This window comes from Somniosus microcephalus, unplaced genomic scaffold (genome assembly GCF_052327205.1).
Source record: "Somniosus microcephalus isolate GS21.2 unplaced genomic scaffold, FLI_Smic_1.0 unresolved_chr9, whole genome shotgun sequence".
Classification (NCBI taxonomy): domain Eukaryota; kingdom Metazoa; phylum Chordata; class Chondrichthyes; order Squaliformes; family Somniosidae; genus Somniosus; species Somniosus microcephalus.
This window is the reverse complement of record NW_028225187.1, coordinates 13,716,440-13,731,439: the sequence shown is the minus strand read 5'-3', so window position 1 is coordinate 13,731,439 and position 15,000 is coordinate 13,716,440. Positions and strand designations below refer to the sequence as shown.

General features: G+C 53.0%; 1 protein-coding gene across 1 annotated transcript in view; it reads left to right on the top strand.

Annotated features, from left to right (window-relative positions):
- The window catches only part of LOC147084789 (myeloid-associated differentiation marker homolog), a 19,573-nt gene that overhangs the window by 2,579 nt on the left and 1,994 nt on the right, over positions 1-15,000 (top strand). The gene's annotated exons all lie outside the window — the stretch shown is intronic.

Sequence of the window (15,000 nt, the reverse complement as noted above, 5' to 3'; positions counted from 1 at the left end):
GCCCCTACAATTCTCATCCTCCTGTTCAAATCCCTCCATGGCCCCTCGCCCCCTCCCTATCTCTGTAACCTCTGTCCCCCAAAGAGCTGTGGAGGCTGGGGGTCAATTGGAGCTTTCAAATCGGAGAGTGATAGATTTTTGTTGGGTCAGGGAATCGAGGGATATGGAGGCAAGACGGGAAAATAAACTTGAGGTATAGATAACCCACAATCTAACTGAATGGTGGAACAGGCTCGAGGGGCTGAATGGGCCTCCTCCTGTTCCTATGGTAACAGGCTCGAGGGCTGAATGGGCCTCCTCCTGTTCCTGTGTAACAGGTTCGAGGGGCTGAATGGGCCTCCTCCTGTTCCTGTGTAACAGGCTCGAGGGGGCTGAATGGGCCTCCTCCTGTTCCTGTGTAACAGGCTCGAGGGGCTGAATGGGCCTCCTCCTGTTCCTGTGTAACAGGCTCGAGGGGCTGAATGGGCCTCCTCCTGTTCCTATGGTAACAGGCTCGAGGGCTGAATGGGCCTCCTCCTGTTCCTGTGTAACAGGTTCGAGGGGCTGAATGGGCCTCCTCCTGTTCCTGTTTAACAGGCTCGAGGGGCTGAATGGGCCTCCTCCTGTTCCTGTGTAACAGGCTCGAGGGGGCTGAATGGGCCTCCTCCTGTTCCTGTGTAACAGGCTCGAGGGGGCTGAATGGGTCTCCCACTGTTCCTGTGTAACAGGCTCGAGGGGCTGAATGGGCCTCCTCCTGTTCCTGTGTAACAGGCTCGAGGGGGCTGAATGGGCCTCCTCCTGTTCCTATGGTAACAGGCTCGAGGGCTGAATTGGCCTCCTCCTGTTCCTGTGTAACAGGTTCGAGGGGCTGAATGGGCCTCCTCCTGTTCCTGTGTAATAGGCTCGAGGGGGCTGAATGGGCCTCCTCCTGTTCCTGTGTAACAGGCTCGAGGGGCTGAATGGGCCTCCTCCTGTTCCTGTGTAACAGGCTCGAGGGGGCTGAATGGGCCTCCTCCTGTTCCTGTGTAGCAGGCTCGAGGGGCTGAATGGGCCTCCTCCTGTTCCTATGGTAACAGGCTCGAGGGGCTGAATGGGCCTCCTCCTGTTCCTATGGTAACAGGCTCGAGGGGCTGAATGGACCTCCTCCTGTTCCTGTGTAACTGGTTCGAGGGGCTGAATGGGCCTCCTCCTGTTCCTGTGTAACAGGCTCGAGGGGGCTGAATGGGTCTCCTCCTGTTCCTGTGTAACAGGCTCGAGGGGCTGAATGGGCCTCCTCCTGTTCCTGTGTAACAGGCTCGAGGGGGCTGAATGGGCCTCCTCCTGTTCCTGTGTAACAGGCTCGAGGGGGCTGAATGGGTCTCCTCCTGTTCCTGTGTAACAGGCTCGAGGGGCTGAATGGGCCTCCTCCTGTTCCTGTGTAACAGGCTCGAGGGGGCTGAATGGGCCTCCTCCTGTTCCTGTGCAACAGGCTCGAGGGGCTGAATGGGCCTCCTCCTGTTCCTGTGTAACAGGCTCGAGGGGGCTGAATGGGCCTCCTCCTGTTCCTATGGTAACAGGCTCGAGGGCTGAATGGGCCTCCTCCTGTTCCTGTGTAACAGGCTCGAGGGGGCTGAATGGGCCTCCTCCTGTTCCTGTGCAACAGGCTCGAGGGGCTGAATGGGCCTCCTCCTGTTCCTGTGTAACAGTCTCGAGGGGGCTGAATGGGCCTCCTCCTGTTCCTATGGTAACAGGCTCGAGGGCTGAATGGGCCTCCTCCTGTTCCTGTGTAACAGGTTCGAGGGGCTGAATGGGCCTCCTCCTGTTCCTGTGTAACAGGCTCGAGGGGCTGAATGGGCCTCCTCCTGTTCCTGTGTAACAGGCTCGAGGGGGCTGAATGGGCCTCCTCCTGTTCCTGTGTAACAGGCTCGAGGGGCTGAATGGGCCTCCTCCTGTTCCTATGGTAACAGGCTCGAGGGGCTGAATGGGCCTCCTCCTGTTCCTGTGTAACAGGCTCGAGGGGGCTGAATGGGTCTCCTCCTGTTCCTGTGTAACAGGCTCGAGGGGGCTGAATGGGTCTGCTCCTGTTCCTGTGTAACAGGCTCGAGGGGCTGAATGGGCCTCCTCCTGTTCCTGTGTAACAGGCTCGAGGGGCTGAATGGGCCTCCTCCTGTTCCTGTGTAACAGGCTCGAGGGGCTGAATGGGCCTCCTCCTATTCCTGTGTAACAGGCTCGAGGGGCTGAATGGGCCTCCTCCTGTTCCTGTGTAACAGGCTCGAGGGGCTGAATGGGCCTCCTCCTGTTCCTGTGTAACAGGCTCGAGGGGGCTGAATGGGCCTCCTCCTGTTCCTATGGTAACAGGCTCGAGGGCTGAATGGGCCTCCTCCTGTTCCTGTGTAACAGGTTCGAGGGGCTGAATGGGCCTCCTCCTGTTCCTGTGTAACAGGCTCGAGGGGCTGAATGGGCCTCCTCCTGTTCCTGTGTAACAGGCTCGAGGGGGCTGAATGGGCCTCCTCCTGTTCCTGTGTAACAGGCTCGAGGGGCTGAATGGGCCTCCTCCTGTTCCTATGGTAACAGGCTCGAGGGGCTGAATGGGCCTCCTCCTGTTCCTATGGTAACAGGCTCGAGGGGCTGAATGGGCCTCCTCCTGTTCCTATGGTAACAGGCTTGAGGGGCTGAATGGACCTCCTCCTGTTCCTGTGTAACAGGTTCGAGGGGCTGAATGGGCCTCCTCCTGTTCCTGTGTAACAGGCTCGAGGGGCTGAATGGGCCTCCTCCTGTTCCTGTGTAACAGGCTCGAGGGGGCTGAATGGGCCTCCTCCTGCTCCTGTGTAACAGGCTCGAGGGGGCTGAATGAGCCTCCTCCTGCTCCTGTGTAACAGGCTCGAGGGGGCTGAATGGGCCTCCTCCTGTTCTTGTGTAACAGGCTCGAGGGGGCTGAATGGGCCTCCTCCTGTTCCTGTGTAACAGGCTCGAGGGGCTGAATGGGCCTCCTCCTGTTCCTGTGTAACAGGCTCGAGGGGCTGAATGGGCCTCCTCCTGTTCCTGTGTAACAGGCTCGAGGGGCTGAATGGGCCTCCTCCTGTTCCTGTGTAACAGGCTCGAGGGGCTGAATGGGCCTCCTCCTGTTCCTATGGTAACAGGCTCGAGGGGCTGAATGGGCCTCCTCCTGCTCCTGTGTAACAGGCTCGAGGGGGCTGAATGGGCCTCCTCCTGTTCTTGTGTAACAGGCTCGAGGGGCTGAATGGGCCTCCTCCTGTTCCTGTGTAACAGGCTCGAGGGGCTGAATGGGCCTCCTCTTGTTCCTATGGTAACAGGCTCGAGGGGCTGAATGGACCTCCTCCTGTTCCTGTGTAACAGGCTTGAGGGGCTGAATGGGCCTCCTCCTGTTCCTGTGTAACAGGCTCGAGGGGCTGAATGGACCTCCTCCTGTTCCTGTGTAACAGGCTCGAGGGGGCTGAATGGGCCTCCTCCTGTTCCTGTGTAACAGGCTCGAGGGGCTGAATGGGCCTCCTCCTGTTCCTGTGTAACAGGCTCGAGGGGCTGAATGGACCTCCTCCTGTTCCTGTGTAGCAGGCTCGAGGGGGCTGAATGGGCCTCCTCCTGTTCCTGTGTAACAGGCTCGAGGGGCTGAATGGGCCTCCTCCTGTTCCTATGGTAACAGGCTCGAGGGGCTGAATGGGCCTCCTCCTGTTCCTGTGTAACAGGCTCGAGGGGGCTGAATGGGCCTCCTCCTGTTCCTGTGTAACAGGCTCGAGGGGCTGAATGGGCCTCCTCCTGTTCCTATGGTAACAGGCTCAAGGGGGCTGAATGGGCCTCCTCCTGTTCCTGTGTAACAGGCTTGAGGGGCTGAATGGGCCTCCTCCTGTTCCTGTGTAACAGGCTCGATGGGCTGAATGGGCCTCCTCCTGTTCCTATGGTAACAGGCTCAAGGGGGCTGAATGGGCCTCCTCCTGTTCCTTAAAGCCGCAGCCTAGGATCTTGGGCTGGCGAATACTGTGAGACACATCGGCAAGATCTTGAGGCTGGGCTGAAAACAAAGGGACGGGAGGGGAAGAGGAAGGTTAGGGAGGAGCTTGAGAACAGTGAAGGCTATTTAAGGACTGGAACACTCCATTGGCAACAGAACTGAACATTCCCCACTCTCTACTCAAACTTTCCACACACACGCTTGACGATTTGCAGAAGGCCCAGCAGAATAGATGAGGGGGAACCAGTGGATGTGGTGTATCTGGATTTTCAGAAAGCCTTCGATAAGGTGCCACACAAGAGGTTATTAAACAAAATTAGGGCTCATGGGATTGGGGGTAATATACTAGCATGGATTGAGAAACATAGAAACATAGAATATAGGAGCAGGAGTCGGCCATTCGGTCCCTCGAGCCCACTCCGCCATTCAATGAGATCATGGCTGATCATCCAAATTCAGTACCCTGTCCCGGCCTTCTCCCCATATCCCTTGATCCCTTTAGCCATAAGAAATATATCCAACTCCTTCTTGAATATATTTAATGAATTGGCCTCCACTGCCTTCTGTGGTAGAGAATTCCACAGGTTCACCACTCTCTGGGTGAAGAAATTCCTCTTCATCTCAGTCCTAAATGGCTTACCCCTTATCCTTAGACTGTGACCCCTGGTTCTGGACTCCCCCGCCATCGGGAACATCCTTCCAGCATCTAGTCTGTCTAGTCCTGTTAGAATTTTATAAGTTTCAATGAGATCCCCTCTCATTCTTCTAAACTCCAGCGAGTATAAGCCCAATCGACCCAATCTCTCCTCATACGTCATTCCTGCCATCCCAGGTATCAGCCTGGTGAATCTTCGCTGCACTCCCTCCATGGCAAGAACATCCTTCCTCAGATAAGGCGACCAAAACTGCCCACAATACTCAAGGTGTGGTCTCACCAAGGCCCTGTACAACTGCAGCAAGACATCCTTGCTCCTGTACTCGAACCCTCTCGCTACGAAGGTCAACATACCATTTGCCTTCTTAACCGCCTGCTGCACCTGCATGCTTACCTTCAGCGACTGGTGCACAAGGACACCCAGGTCTCGTTGCACTTCCCCTTCTCCCAATCCATTCCGCCCATCACTTGTCATAGAGGGAGTGCAACGAAGGTTCACCAGACTGGTTCCTGGGATTGGGGGGTTGTCCTATGAGGAGATTGAGTAGATTGGGCCGATACTCTCTGGAGTTTAGAAGAATGAGAGGTGATCTCATTGAAAGGTCTAAGATTCTGAGGGGGATTGACAGGGTCGATGCTGAGAGGTTGTTTCCCCCTGGGCTGGAGAGTCTCGAACCAGGGGTCACAGTCTCAGGATAAGGGGTCGGCCATTGAGGACTGAGATGAGGAGGAATTTCTTCACTCAGAGGGCGGTGAACCTTTGGAATTCTCTGCCCCAGAGGGCTGTGGAGGCTCAGTCGTTGAGTATATTCAAGGCCGAGATCGATAGATTTTTGGACTCTCGGAGAATCGAGGGATATGGGGATCGGGCGGGAAAGTGGAGTTGAGGTCGATGATCAGCCGCGATCTGATTGAATGGCGGAGCAGGCTCGAGGGGCCGAATGGCCGACTCCTGCTCCTAATTCTTCTGTTCTTATGACTCAAAATCTGATTCAGAATCGAGTAACCACGAAAAAACCAGCTCAGATGATGACTTATGATCGTGTCAGCCTTGACTCGCCTCTAACATTATGCATTTGATTCAAGCCCCATAATCCAGGCCCACACTCCCCGGTGCCAGTACTGAGGGAGCGCTGCACTGTCGGAGGTAGATGTATATACTCTAGGACTCGAGCCCCATAATCCAGGCTCACACTCCCCGGTGCCAGTACTGAGGGAGCGCTGCACTGTCGGAGGAAGATGTATATACTCTAGGACTCGAGCCCCATAATCCAGGCTCACACTCCCCGGTGCCAGTACTGAGGGAGCGCTGCACTGTCGGAGGAAGATGTATATACTCTAGGACTCGAGCCCCATAATCCAGGCTCACACTCCCCGGTGCCAGTACTGAGGGAGCGCTGCACTGTCGGAGGAAGATGTATATACTCTAGGACTCGAGCCCCATAATCCAGGCTCACACTCCCCGGTGCCAGTACTGAGGGAGCGCTGCACTGTCGGAGGTAGATGTATATACTCTAGGACTCGAGCCCCATAATCCAGGCCCACACTCCCCGGTGCCAGTACTGAGGGAATGCTGCACTGTCGGAGGTAGATGTATATACTCTAGGACTCGAGCTCCATAATCCAGGCCCACAGTCCCCGGTGCCAGTACTGAGGGAGCGCTGCACTGTCGGAGGTAGATGTATATTCTCTAGGACTCGAGCCCCATAATCCAGGCCCACACTCCCCAGTGCCAGTACTGAGGGAGTGCTGCACTGTCGGAGGTAGATGTATATACTCTAGGACTCGAGCTCCATAATCCAGGCCCACACTCCCCAGTGCCAGTACTGAGGGAGCGCTGCACTGTCGGAGGTAGATGTATATACTCTAGGACTCGAGCCCCATAATCCAGGCCCACACTCCCCAGTGCCAGTACTGAGGGAGCGCTGCACTGTCGGAGGTAGATGTATATACTCTAGGACTCGAGCCCCATAATCCAGGCCCACACTCCCCGGTGCCAGTACTGAGGGAGCGCTGCACTGTCGGAGGTAGATGTATATACTCTAGGACTCGAGCCCCATAATCCAGGCCCACACTCCCCGGTGCCAGTACTGAGGGAGTGCTGCACTGTCGGAGGTGCCATATTTCTGATGAGACGTTAAACTGAGGCCCCGTCTGCTCTCTCAGGTGGACGTAAAAGATCCCACGGCCCCTATTGTAAGAAGGGCAGGGGGGAGTTCTCCCTGGTGTCCTGGGGCCAACATACATCCCTCAACCAACATCACTAAAACAGATGATCTGCTCCTTATCTCATTGCTGTGACATGAACATTCTTGAAATTCTTCGAACATCTTATTTATTGTGTGTCTCTCAATCAGAGGATCCGTATAAAACGGACTCTCAGTAACCAACACCTCACAGTAACACTGATATACCCCACACCCCTCACTGTAACACTGATATACCCCACACCCCTCACTGTAACACTGATATACCCCACACCCCTCACTGTAACACTGATATACCCCACACCCCTCACTGTAACACTGATATACCCCACACCCCTCACTGTAACACTGATATACCCCACACCCCTCACTGTAACACTGATATACCCCACACCCCTCACTGTAACACTGATATACCCCACACCCCTCACTGTAACACTGATATACCCCACACCCCTCACTGTAACACTGATATACCCCACACCCCTCACTGTAACACTCTGATATACCCCACACCCCTCACTAACACTGATATACCCCTCACTGTAACACTGATATACCCCACACCCCTCACTGTAACACTGATATACCCCACACCCCTCACTAACACTGATATACCCCTCCCTGTAACACTGATATACCCCACACCCCTCACTGTAACACTGATATACCCCACACCCCTCACTGTAACACTCTGATATACCCCACACCCCTCACTGTAACACTCTGATATACCCCACACCCCTCACTGTAACACTGATATACCCCACACCCCTCACTGTAACACTCTGATATAACCCACACCCCTCACTGTAACTCTGATATACCTCACACCCCTCACTGTAACACTCTGATATACCCCACACCCCTCACTGTAACACTGATATACCCCACACCCCTCACTGTAACACTGATATACCCCACACCCCTCACTGTAACACTGATATACCCCACACCCCTCACTGTAACACTGATATACCCCACACCCCTCACTGTAACACTGATATACCCCACACCCCTCACTCTAACACTCTGATATACCCCACACCCCTCACTGTAACACTGATATACCCCACACCCCTCACTGTAACACTGATATACCCCACACCCCTCACTGTAACACTCTGATATACCCCACACCCCTCACTAACACTGATATACCCCTCACTGTAACACTGATATACCCCACACCCCTCACTGTAACACTGATATACCCCACACCCCTCACTAACACTGATATACCCCTCCCTGTAACACTGATATACCCCACACCCCTCACTGTAACACTGATATACCCCACACCCCTCACTGTAACACTCTGATATACCCCACACCCCTCACTGTAACACTCTGATATACCCCACACCCCTCACTGTAACACTCTGATATACCCCACACCCCTCACTGTAACACTCTGATATACCCCACACCCCTCACTGTAACACTGATATACCCCACACCCCTCACTGTAACACTCTGATATAACCCACACCCCTCACTGTAACTCTGATATACCTCACACCCCTCACTGTAACACTCTGATATACCCCACACCCCTCACTGTAACACTGATATACCCCACACCCCTCACTGTAACACTGATATACCCCACACCCCTCACTGTAACACTGATATACCCCACACCCCTCACTGTAACACTGATATACCCCACACCCCTCACTGTAACACTGATATACCCCACACCCCTCACTCTAACACTGATATACCTCACACCCCTCACTGTAACACTGATCTACCCCACACCCCTCACTGTAACACTGATATACCCCACAGCCCTCACTGTAACACTGATATACCCCACACCCCCCACTGTAACACTGATATACCCCACACCCCTCACTGTAACACTCTGATATACCCCACACCCCTCACTATAACACTCTGATATACCCCACACCCCTCACTGTAACACTCTGATATACCCCACACCCCTCACTGTAACACTGATATACCCCACACCCCTCACTGTAACACTCTGAATGATAGGGAGGGGGCGAGGGCCATGGAGGGATTTGAACAAGAGGATGAGACTTGTAGGGCTGGAGAAGGTTACGGTGATAAGGAGGTGGCGAGGGCCATGGAGGGATTTGAACAGGAGGATGAGAATTGTAGGGGCTGGAGGAGGTTACAGAGATAGGGAGGGGGCGAGGGCCATGGAGGGATTTGAACTTTCATATTGACTGGACAAATCAAATTGGGCAGGGCAGCCTTGAGGAAGAGTTCATAGAGTGCATTAGGGATGGGTTCTTTGAGCAGTATGTTACTGAACCAACCAGGGGGCAGGCAATCTTAGATCTGGTCCTGTGTAATGAGACAGGATTAATAAAAAATGTCCTTGTAAAGGATCCCCTTGGAATGAGTGACCATAACATGGTTGAATTCCAAATTCAGTTGGAGGGTGAGAGAGTTAGATCTCAAACCAGCGTACTAAGCTTAAATAAAGGAGACTATGAAGGTATGAGAGCAGAGTTGACTAAAGTGGACTGGGAAAACAGATTAAAGTGTAAGACGGTACAAGAGCAGTGGTCTACATTCAAGGAGATATTTCACATCTTTCAAGATAAATATATTCCACTGAGGAAAAAGGGGCATAAAAGAAAAGACAGCCATCCGTGGCTAAGTAAAGTAATAAAGGATAGTATCCGACTGAAAACAAGGGCATATAAAGTAGCCAAATCTAGTGGGAGGATAGAAGATTGGGAAGCATTTAAAAGCCAGCAAAGAATCACTAAAAGATTAATTAGAAAGGGAAGATAGATTATGAAAGTAAACTAGCAAAAAATATAAAAACAGATAGCAAGAGTTTCTACAGCTATATAAAAAGAAAAAGGGTGGCTAAAGTGAACGTTGGTCCCTTAGAGGACGAGACCGGGAAACTAGTGGTGGGGAACATGGAGATGGCAAAAACGCTGAACAAATATTTTGTATCAGTCTTTACAGTAGAGGACACTAAAAATATCCCAACACTGGACAAACAGGGGGCTATGGGGGGGAGGAGTTAAACACGATTAAAATAACTAAGGAGGTGGTACTCGGTAAGATAATGGGACTCAAGGCGGATAAATCCCCTGGACCTGATGGCTTACATCCTAGGGTCTTGAGGGAAGTGGCGGTAGGGATTGTGGATGCATTAGTGGTAATTTTCCAAAACTCCCTGGATTCAGGAAAGGTCCCAGCAGATTGGAAAACCGCTAATGTAACGCCCTTATTTAAAAAGGGAAGTAGACAAAAGGCTGGAAACTATAGACCAGTTAGCCTAACATCTGTGGTTGGTAAAATGTTGGAGTCCATTATGAAGGAAGCAGTAACAGGGCATTTGGATAAACATAATTTAATAGGACAGAGTCAGCATGGTTTTACGAAGGGGAAGTCATGTTTGACAAATTTGCTCGAATTTTTTGAGGACGTAACAAACAGGGTGGATAAAGGGGAACCAGTGGATGTGGTGTATTTGGACTTCCAAAAGGCATTTGACAAGGTGCCACACAAAAGATTACTGCACAAGATAAAAAATCACGGGATTGGGGGTAATATACTGGCATGGGTGGAAGATTGGCTCTCTAACAGAAAACAAAGAGTTGGGATAAATGGTTCGTTCTCGGGTTGGCAATCAGTAGCCAGTGGTGTTCCGCAGGGGTCAGTGCTGGGACCCCAACTCTTTACAATCTATATTAACGATTTGGAGGAAGGGACCGAGTGCAACATATCCAAGTTTGCCGACGATACAAAGATGGGAGGGAAAGCAGTAAGTGAGGAGGACATAAAAAACCTGCAAAAGGACATAGACAGGCTAAGTGAGTGGGCAGAAATTTGGCAGATGGAATATAATGTTGGAAAGTGTGAGGTTATGCACTTTGGCAGAAAAAATCAAAGAGCAAGTTATTATCTAAATGGAGAGAAACTGCAAAGTGCTACAGTACAAAGGGATCTGGGGGTCCTGGTGCATGAAACACAGAAGGTTAATATGCAGGTGCAGCAGGTGATCAGGAAGGCCAATGGAATCTTGGCTTTTATTGCAAGGGGGATGGAGTATAAAAACAGGGAAGTCTTGCTGCAGTTATACAGGGTACTGGTGAGGCCACACCTGGAATACTGCGTGCAGTTTTGGTTTCCATATTTAAGAAAAGATATACTTGCTCTCGAGGCGGTTCAGAGAAGGTTCACTCGGTTGATTCCGGAGATGAGGGGGTTGACGTATGAGGAAAGGTTGAGTAGGTTGGGACTCTACTCATTGGAGTTCAGAAGAATGAGAGGCGATCTTATCGAAACATATAAGATTGTGAGGGGGCTTGATCGGGTGGATGCGGTGAGGATGTTTCCACTGATGGGTGAGACTAGAACTAGGGGCCATAATCTCAGAATAAGGGGCTGCCCTTTCAAAACTGAGATGAGGAGAAACTTCTTCACTCAGAGGGTAGTAAATCTATGGAATTTGCTACCTCAGAGAGCTGCGGAAGCTGCAACATTAAATAAATTTAAAATGGAGATAGACAGTTTCCTAGCAGATAAGGGAATTAGGGGTTACGGGGAGAGGGCAGGGAAGTGGACGTGAGTCTAGATTCAGATCAGCCATGATCCTATTGAATGGCGGAGCAGGCCCGAGGGGCCGTATGGCCTACTCCTGCTCCTACTTCTTATGTTCTTATGTTATGTAACAGGAGCATGAGAATTGTAGGGGCTGGAGGAGGTTACAGAGATAGGGAGGGGGCGAGGGGCGATGGAGGGATTTGAACAGGAGGATGAGAATTGTAGGGGTGGAGGAGGTTACAGAGATAGGGAGGGGGCGAGGGCCATGGAGGGATTTGAACAGGAGGATGAGAATTGTAGGGGCTGGAGGAGGTTACAGAAATAGGGAGGGGGCGAGGGGCCATGGAGGGATTTGAACAGGAGGATGAGAATTGTAGGGCTGGAGGAGGTTACAGAAATAGGGAGGGGGCGAGGGGCCATGGAGGGATTTGAACAGGAGGATGAGAATTGTAGGGCTGGAGGAGGTTACAGAGATAGGGAGGGGGCGAGGGGCCATGGAGGGATTTGAACAGGAGGATGAGAATTGTAGGGGCTGGAGGAGGTTACAGAGATAGGGAGGGGGCGAGGGGCCCGTGGAGGGATTTGAACAGGAGGATGAGAATTGTAGGGCTGGAGGAGGTTACAGAGATAGGGAGGGGGGCAAGGGCCCGTGGAGGGATTTGAACAGGAGGATGAGAATTTTGAAATCGAGGTGTTGCCGGATGGGGAGCCAGTGTGGGTCACCGAGCATGGGGGGTGATGGGTGAACGGGACTCGGTTCGAGTTAGGACACGGAGGGGGGGGCAGCGGGAGGTTGGGATGAACTGAAATTCACGGAGGGTGGAGGGGGGAGTCCAGCCAGGAGAGCGTCGGAATAGTCGAGTCTGGAGGGAAGAGATAAGGGTTTTAAAGAGTCTTTCTCTAACTCACAGGCCCCTCACTAAGAGCTGGTTTATGACACACACAGCAGCCTAAGTTTTAGCATCGACTTGGGGACTGTTTACATATTTGCTTGTGCGGTTTGACACCATGAATGAACTCAGTCATTCCATTGCTCATGCAGGGTTGTTTGGCCATGCTTTGTGCTGTCTCAGTCTTGGCATCTCCCCATCTCACTTTCCCTCTGTAACATGTCGCTGATCAACACGCTCCCTTGCAACCATCCTGCACATCACGCCCAAACCAGCCTTGTCCCCGTAACCTCTCGTCCATCCCCTCCACGGGCGCTGACCTCTCGCTGTGAGGTTCCCGGGTAACGGGCCCCAATCATTCGTCAAGCCTCCGCTTGCGGCCATTTGCGATCAGTGACGCCTGTCGAAATTGAAGAGGGATTTGAACAGGAGGATGAGGATTGTAGGGGCTGGAGGAGGTTAGAGATAGGGAGGGGGCGAGGGGCCATGGAGGGATTTGAACAGGAGGATGAGAATTGTAGGGGCTGGAGGAGGTTACAGAGATAGGGAGGGGGCGAGGGGCCATGGAGGGATTTGAACAGGAGAATGAGAATTGTAGGGCTGGAGGAGGTTACAGAGATAGGGAGGGGGAGAGGGGCCATGGAGGGATTTGAACAGGAAGATGAGAATTGTAGGGCTGGAGGAGGTTACAGAGATAGGGAGGGGGCGAGGGGCCATGGAGGGATTTGAACAGGAGGATGAGAATTGTAGGGCTGGAGGAGGTTACAGAAATAGGGAGGGGGCGAGGGGCCATGGAGGGATTTGAACAGGAGGATGAGGATTGTAGGGGCTGGAGGAGGTTACAGAGATAGGGAGGGGGCGAGGGGCCATGGAGGGATTTGAACAGGAGGATGAGGATTGTAGGGGCTGGAGGAGGTTACAGAGATAGGGAGGGGGCGAGGGGCCATGGAGGGATTTGAACAGGAGGATGAGAATTGTAGGGGCTGGAGGAGGTTACAGAGATAGGGAGGGGGCGAGGGGCCATGGAGGGATTTGAACAGGAGGATGAGAATTGTTGGGGCTGGAGGAGGTTACAGAGATAGGGAGGGGGCGAGGGGCCATGGAGGGATTTGAACAGGAGGATGAGGATTGTAGGGCTGGAGGAGGTTACAGAGATAGGGAGGGGGCAAGGGCCCGTGGAGGGATTTGAACAGGAGGATGAGAATTTTGAAATCGAGGTGTTGCCGGATGGGGAGCCAGTGTGGGTCACCGAGCAGGGGGTGATGGGTGAACAGGACTCGGTTCGAGTTAGGACACGGGGGGGGGGGGCAGCGGGAGGTTGGGATGAACTGAAATTCACGGAGGGTGGAGGGGGGAGTCCAGCCAGGAGAGCGTCGGAATAGTCGAGTCTGGAGGGAAGAGATAAGGGTTTTAAAGAGTCTTTCTCTAACTCACAGGCCCCTCACTAAGAGCTGGTTTATGACACACACAGCAGCCTAAGTTTTAGCATCGACTTGGGGACTGTTTACATATTTGCTTGTGCGGTTTGACACCATGAATGAACTCAGTCATTCCATTGCTCATGCAGGGTTGTTTGGCCATGCTTTGTGCTGTCTCAGTCTTGGCATCTCCCCATCTCACTTTCCCTCTGTAACATGTCGCTGATCAACACGCTCCCTTGCAACCATCCTGCACATCACGCCCAAACCAGCCTTGTCCCCGTAACCTCTCGTCCATCCCCTCCACGGGCGCTGACCTCTCGCTGTGAGGTTCCCGGGTAACGGGCCCCAATCATTCGTCAAGCCTCCGCTTGCGGCCATTTGCGATCAGTGACGCCTGTCGAAATTGAAGAGGGATTTGAACAGGAGGATGAGGATTGTAGGGGCTGGAGGAGGTTACAGAGATAGGGAGGGGGCGAGGGGCCATGGAGGGATTTGAACAGGAGGATGAGAATTGTAGGGGCTGGAGGAGGTTACAGAGATAGGGAGGGGGCGAGGGGCCATGGAGGGATTTGAACAGGAGAATGAGAATTGTAGGGCTGGAGGAGGTTACAGAGATAGAGAGGGGGCGAGGGCCATGGAGGGATTTGAACAGGAGGATGAGAATTGTAGGGCTGGAGGAGGTTACAGAGATAGGGAGGGGCGAGGGGCCATGGAGGGATTTGAACAGGAGGATGAGAATTGTAGGGCTGGAGGAAGTTACAGAGATAGGGAGGGGGTGAGGGCCATGGAGGGATTTGAACAGGAGAATGAGAATTGTAGGGGCTGGAGGAGGTTACAGAGATAGGGAGGGGGCGAGGGGCCATGGAGGGATTTGAACAGGAGGATGATAATTGTAGGGGCTGGAGGAGGTTACAGAGATAGGGAGGGGGCGAGGGGCCATGGAGCGATTTGAACAGGAGGATGAGAATTGTAGGGGCTGGTGGAGGTTACAGAGATAGGGTGGGGGCGAGGGCCATGGAGGGATTTGAACAGGAGGATGAGAATTGTAGGGGCTGGAGGAGGTTACAGAGATAGGGAGGGGGAGAGGGGCCATGGAGGGATTTGAACAGGAAGATGAGAATTGTAGGGGCTGGAGGAGGTTACAGAGATAGGGAGGGGGCAAGGGCCATGGAGGGATTTGAACAGGAGGATGAGAATTGTAGGGGCTGGAGGAGGTTACAGAGATCGGGAGGGGGCGTGGGCCTTGGAGGGATTTGAACGGGAGGATGAGAATTGTAGGGGACGGGGGTGAGGACAAGCGAAACGCAACTCCCTTTCTGCCCTGGTTGCTCCTGCCAATCTCCGTCTAATTCTC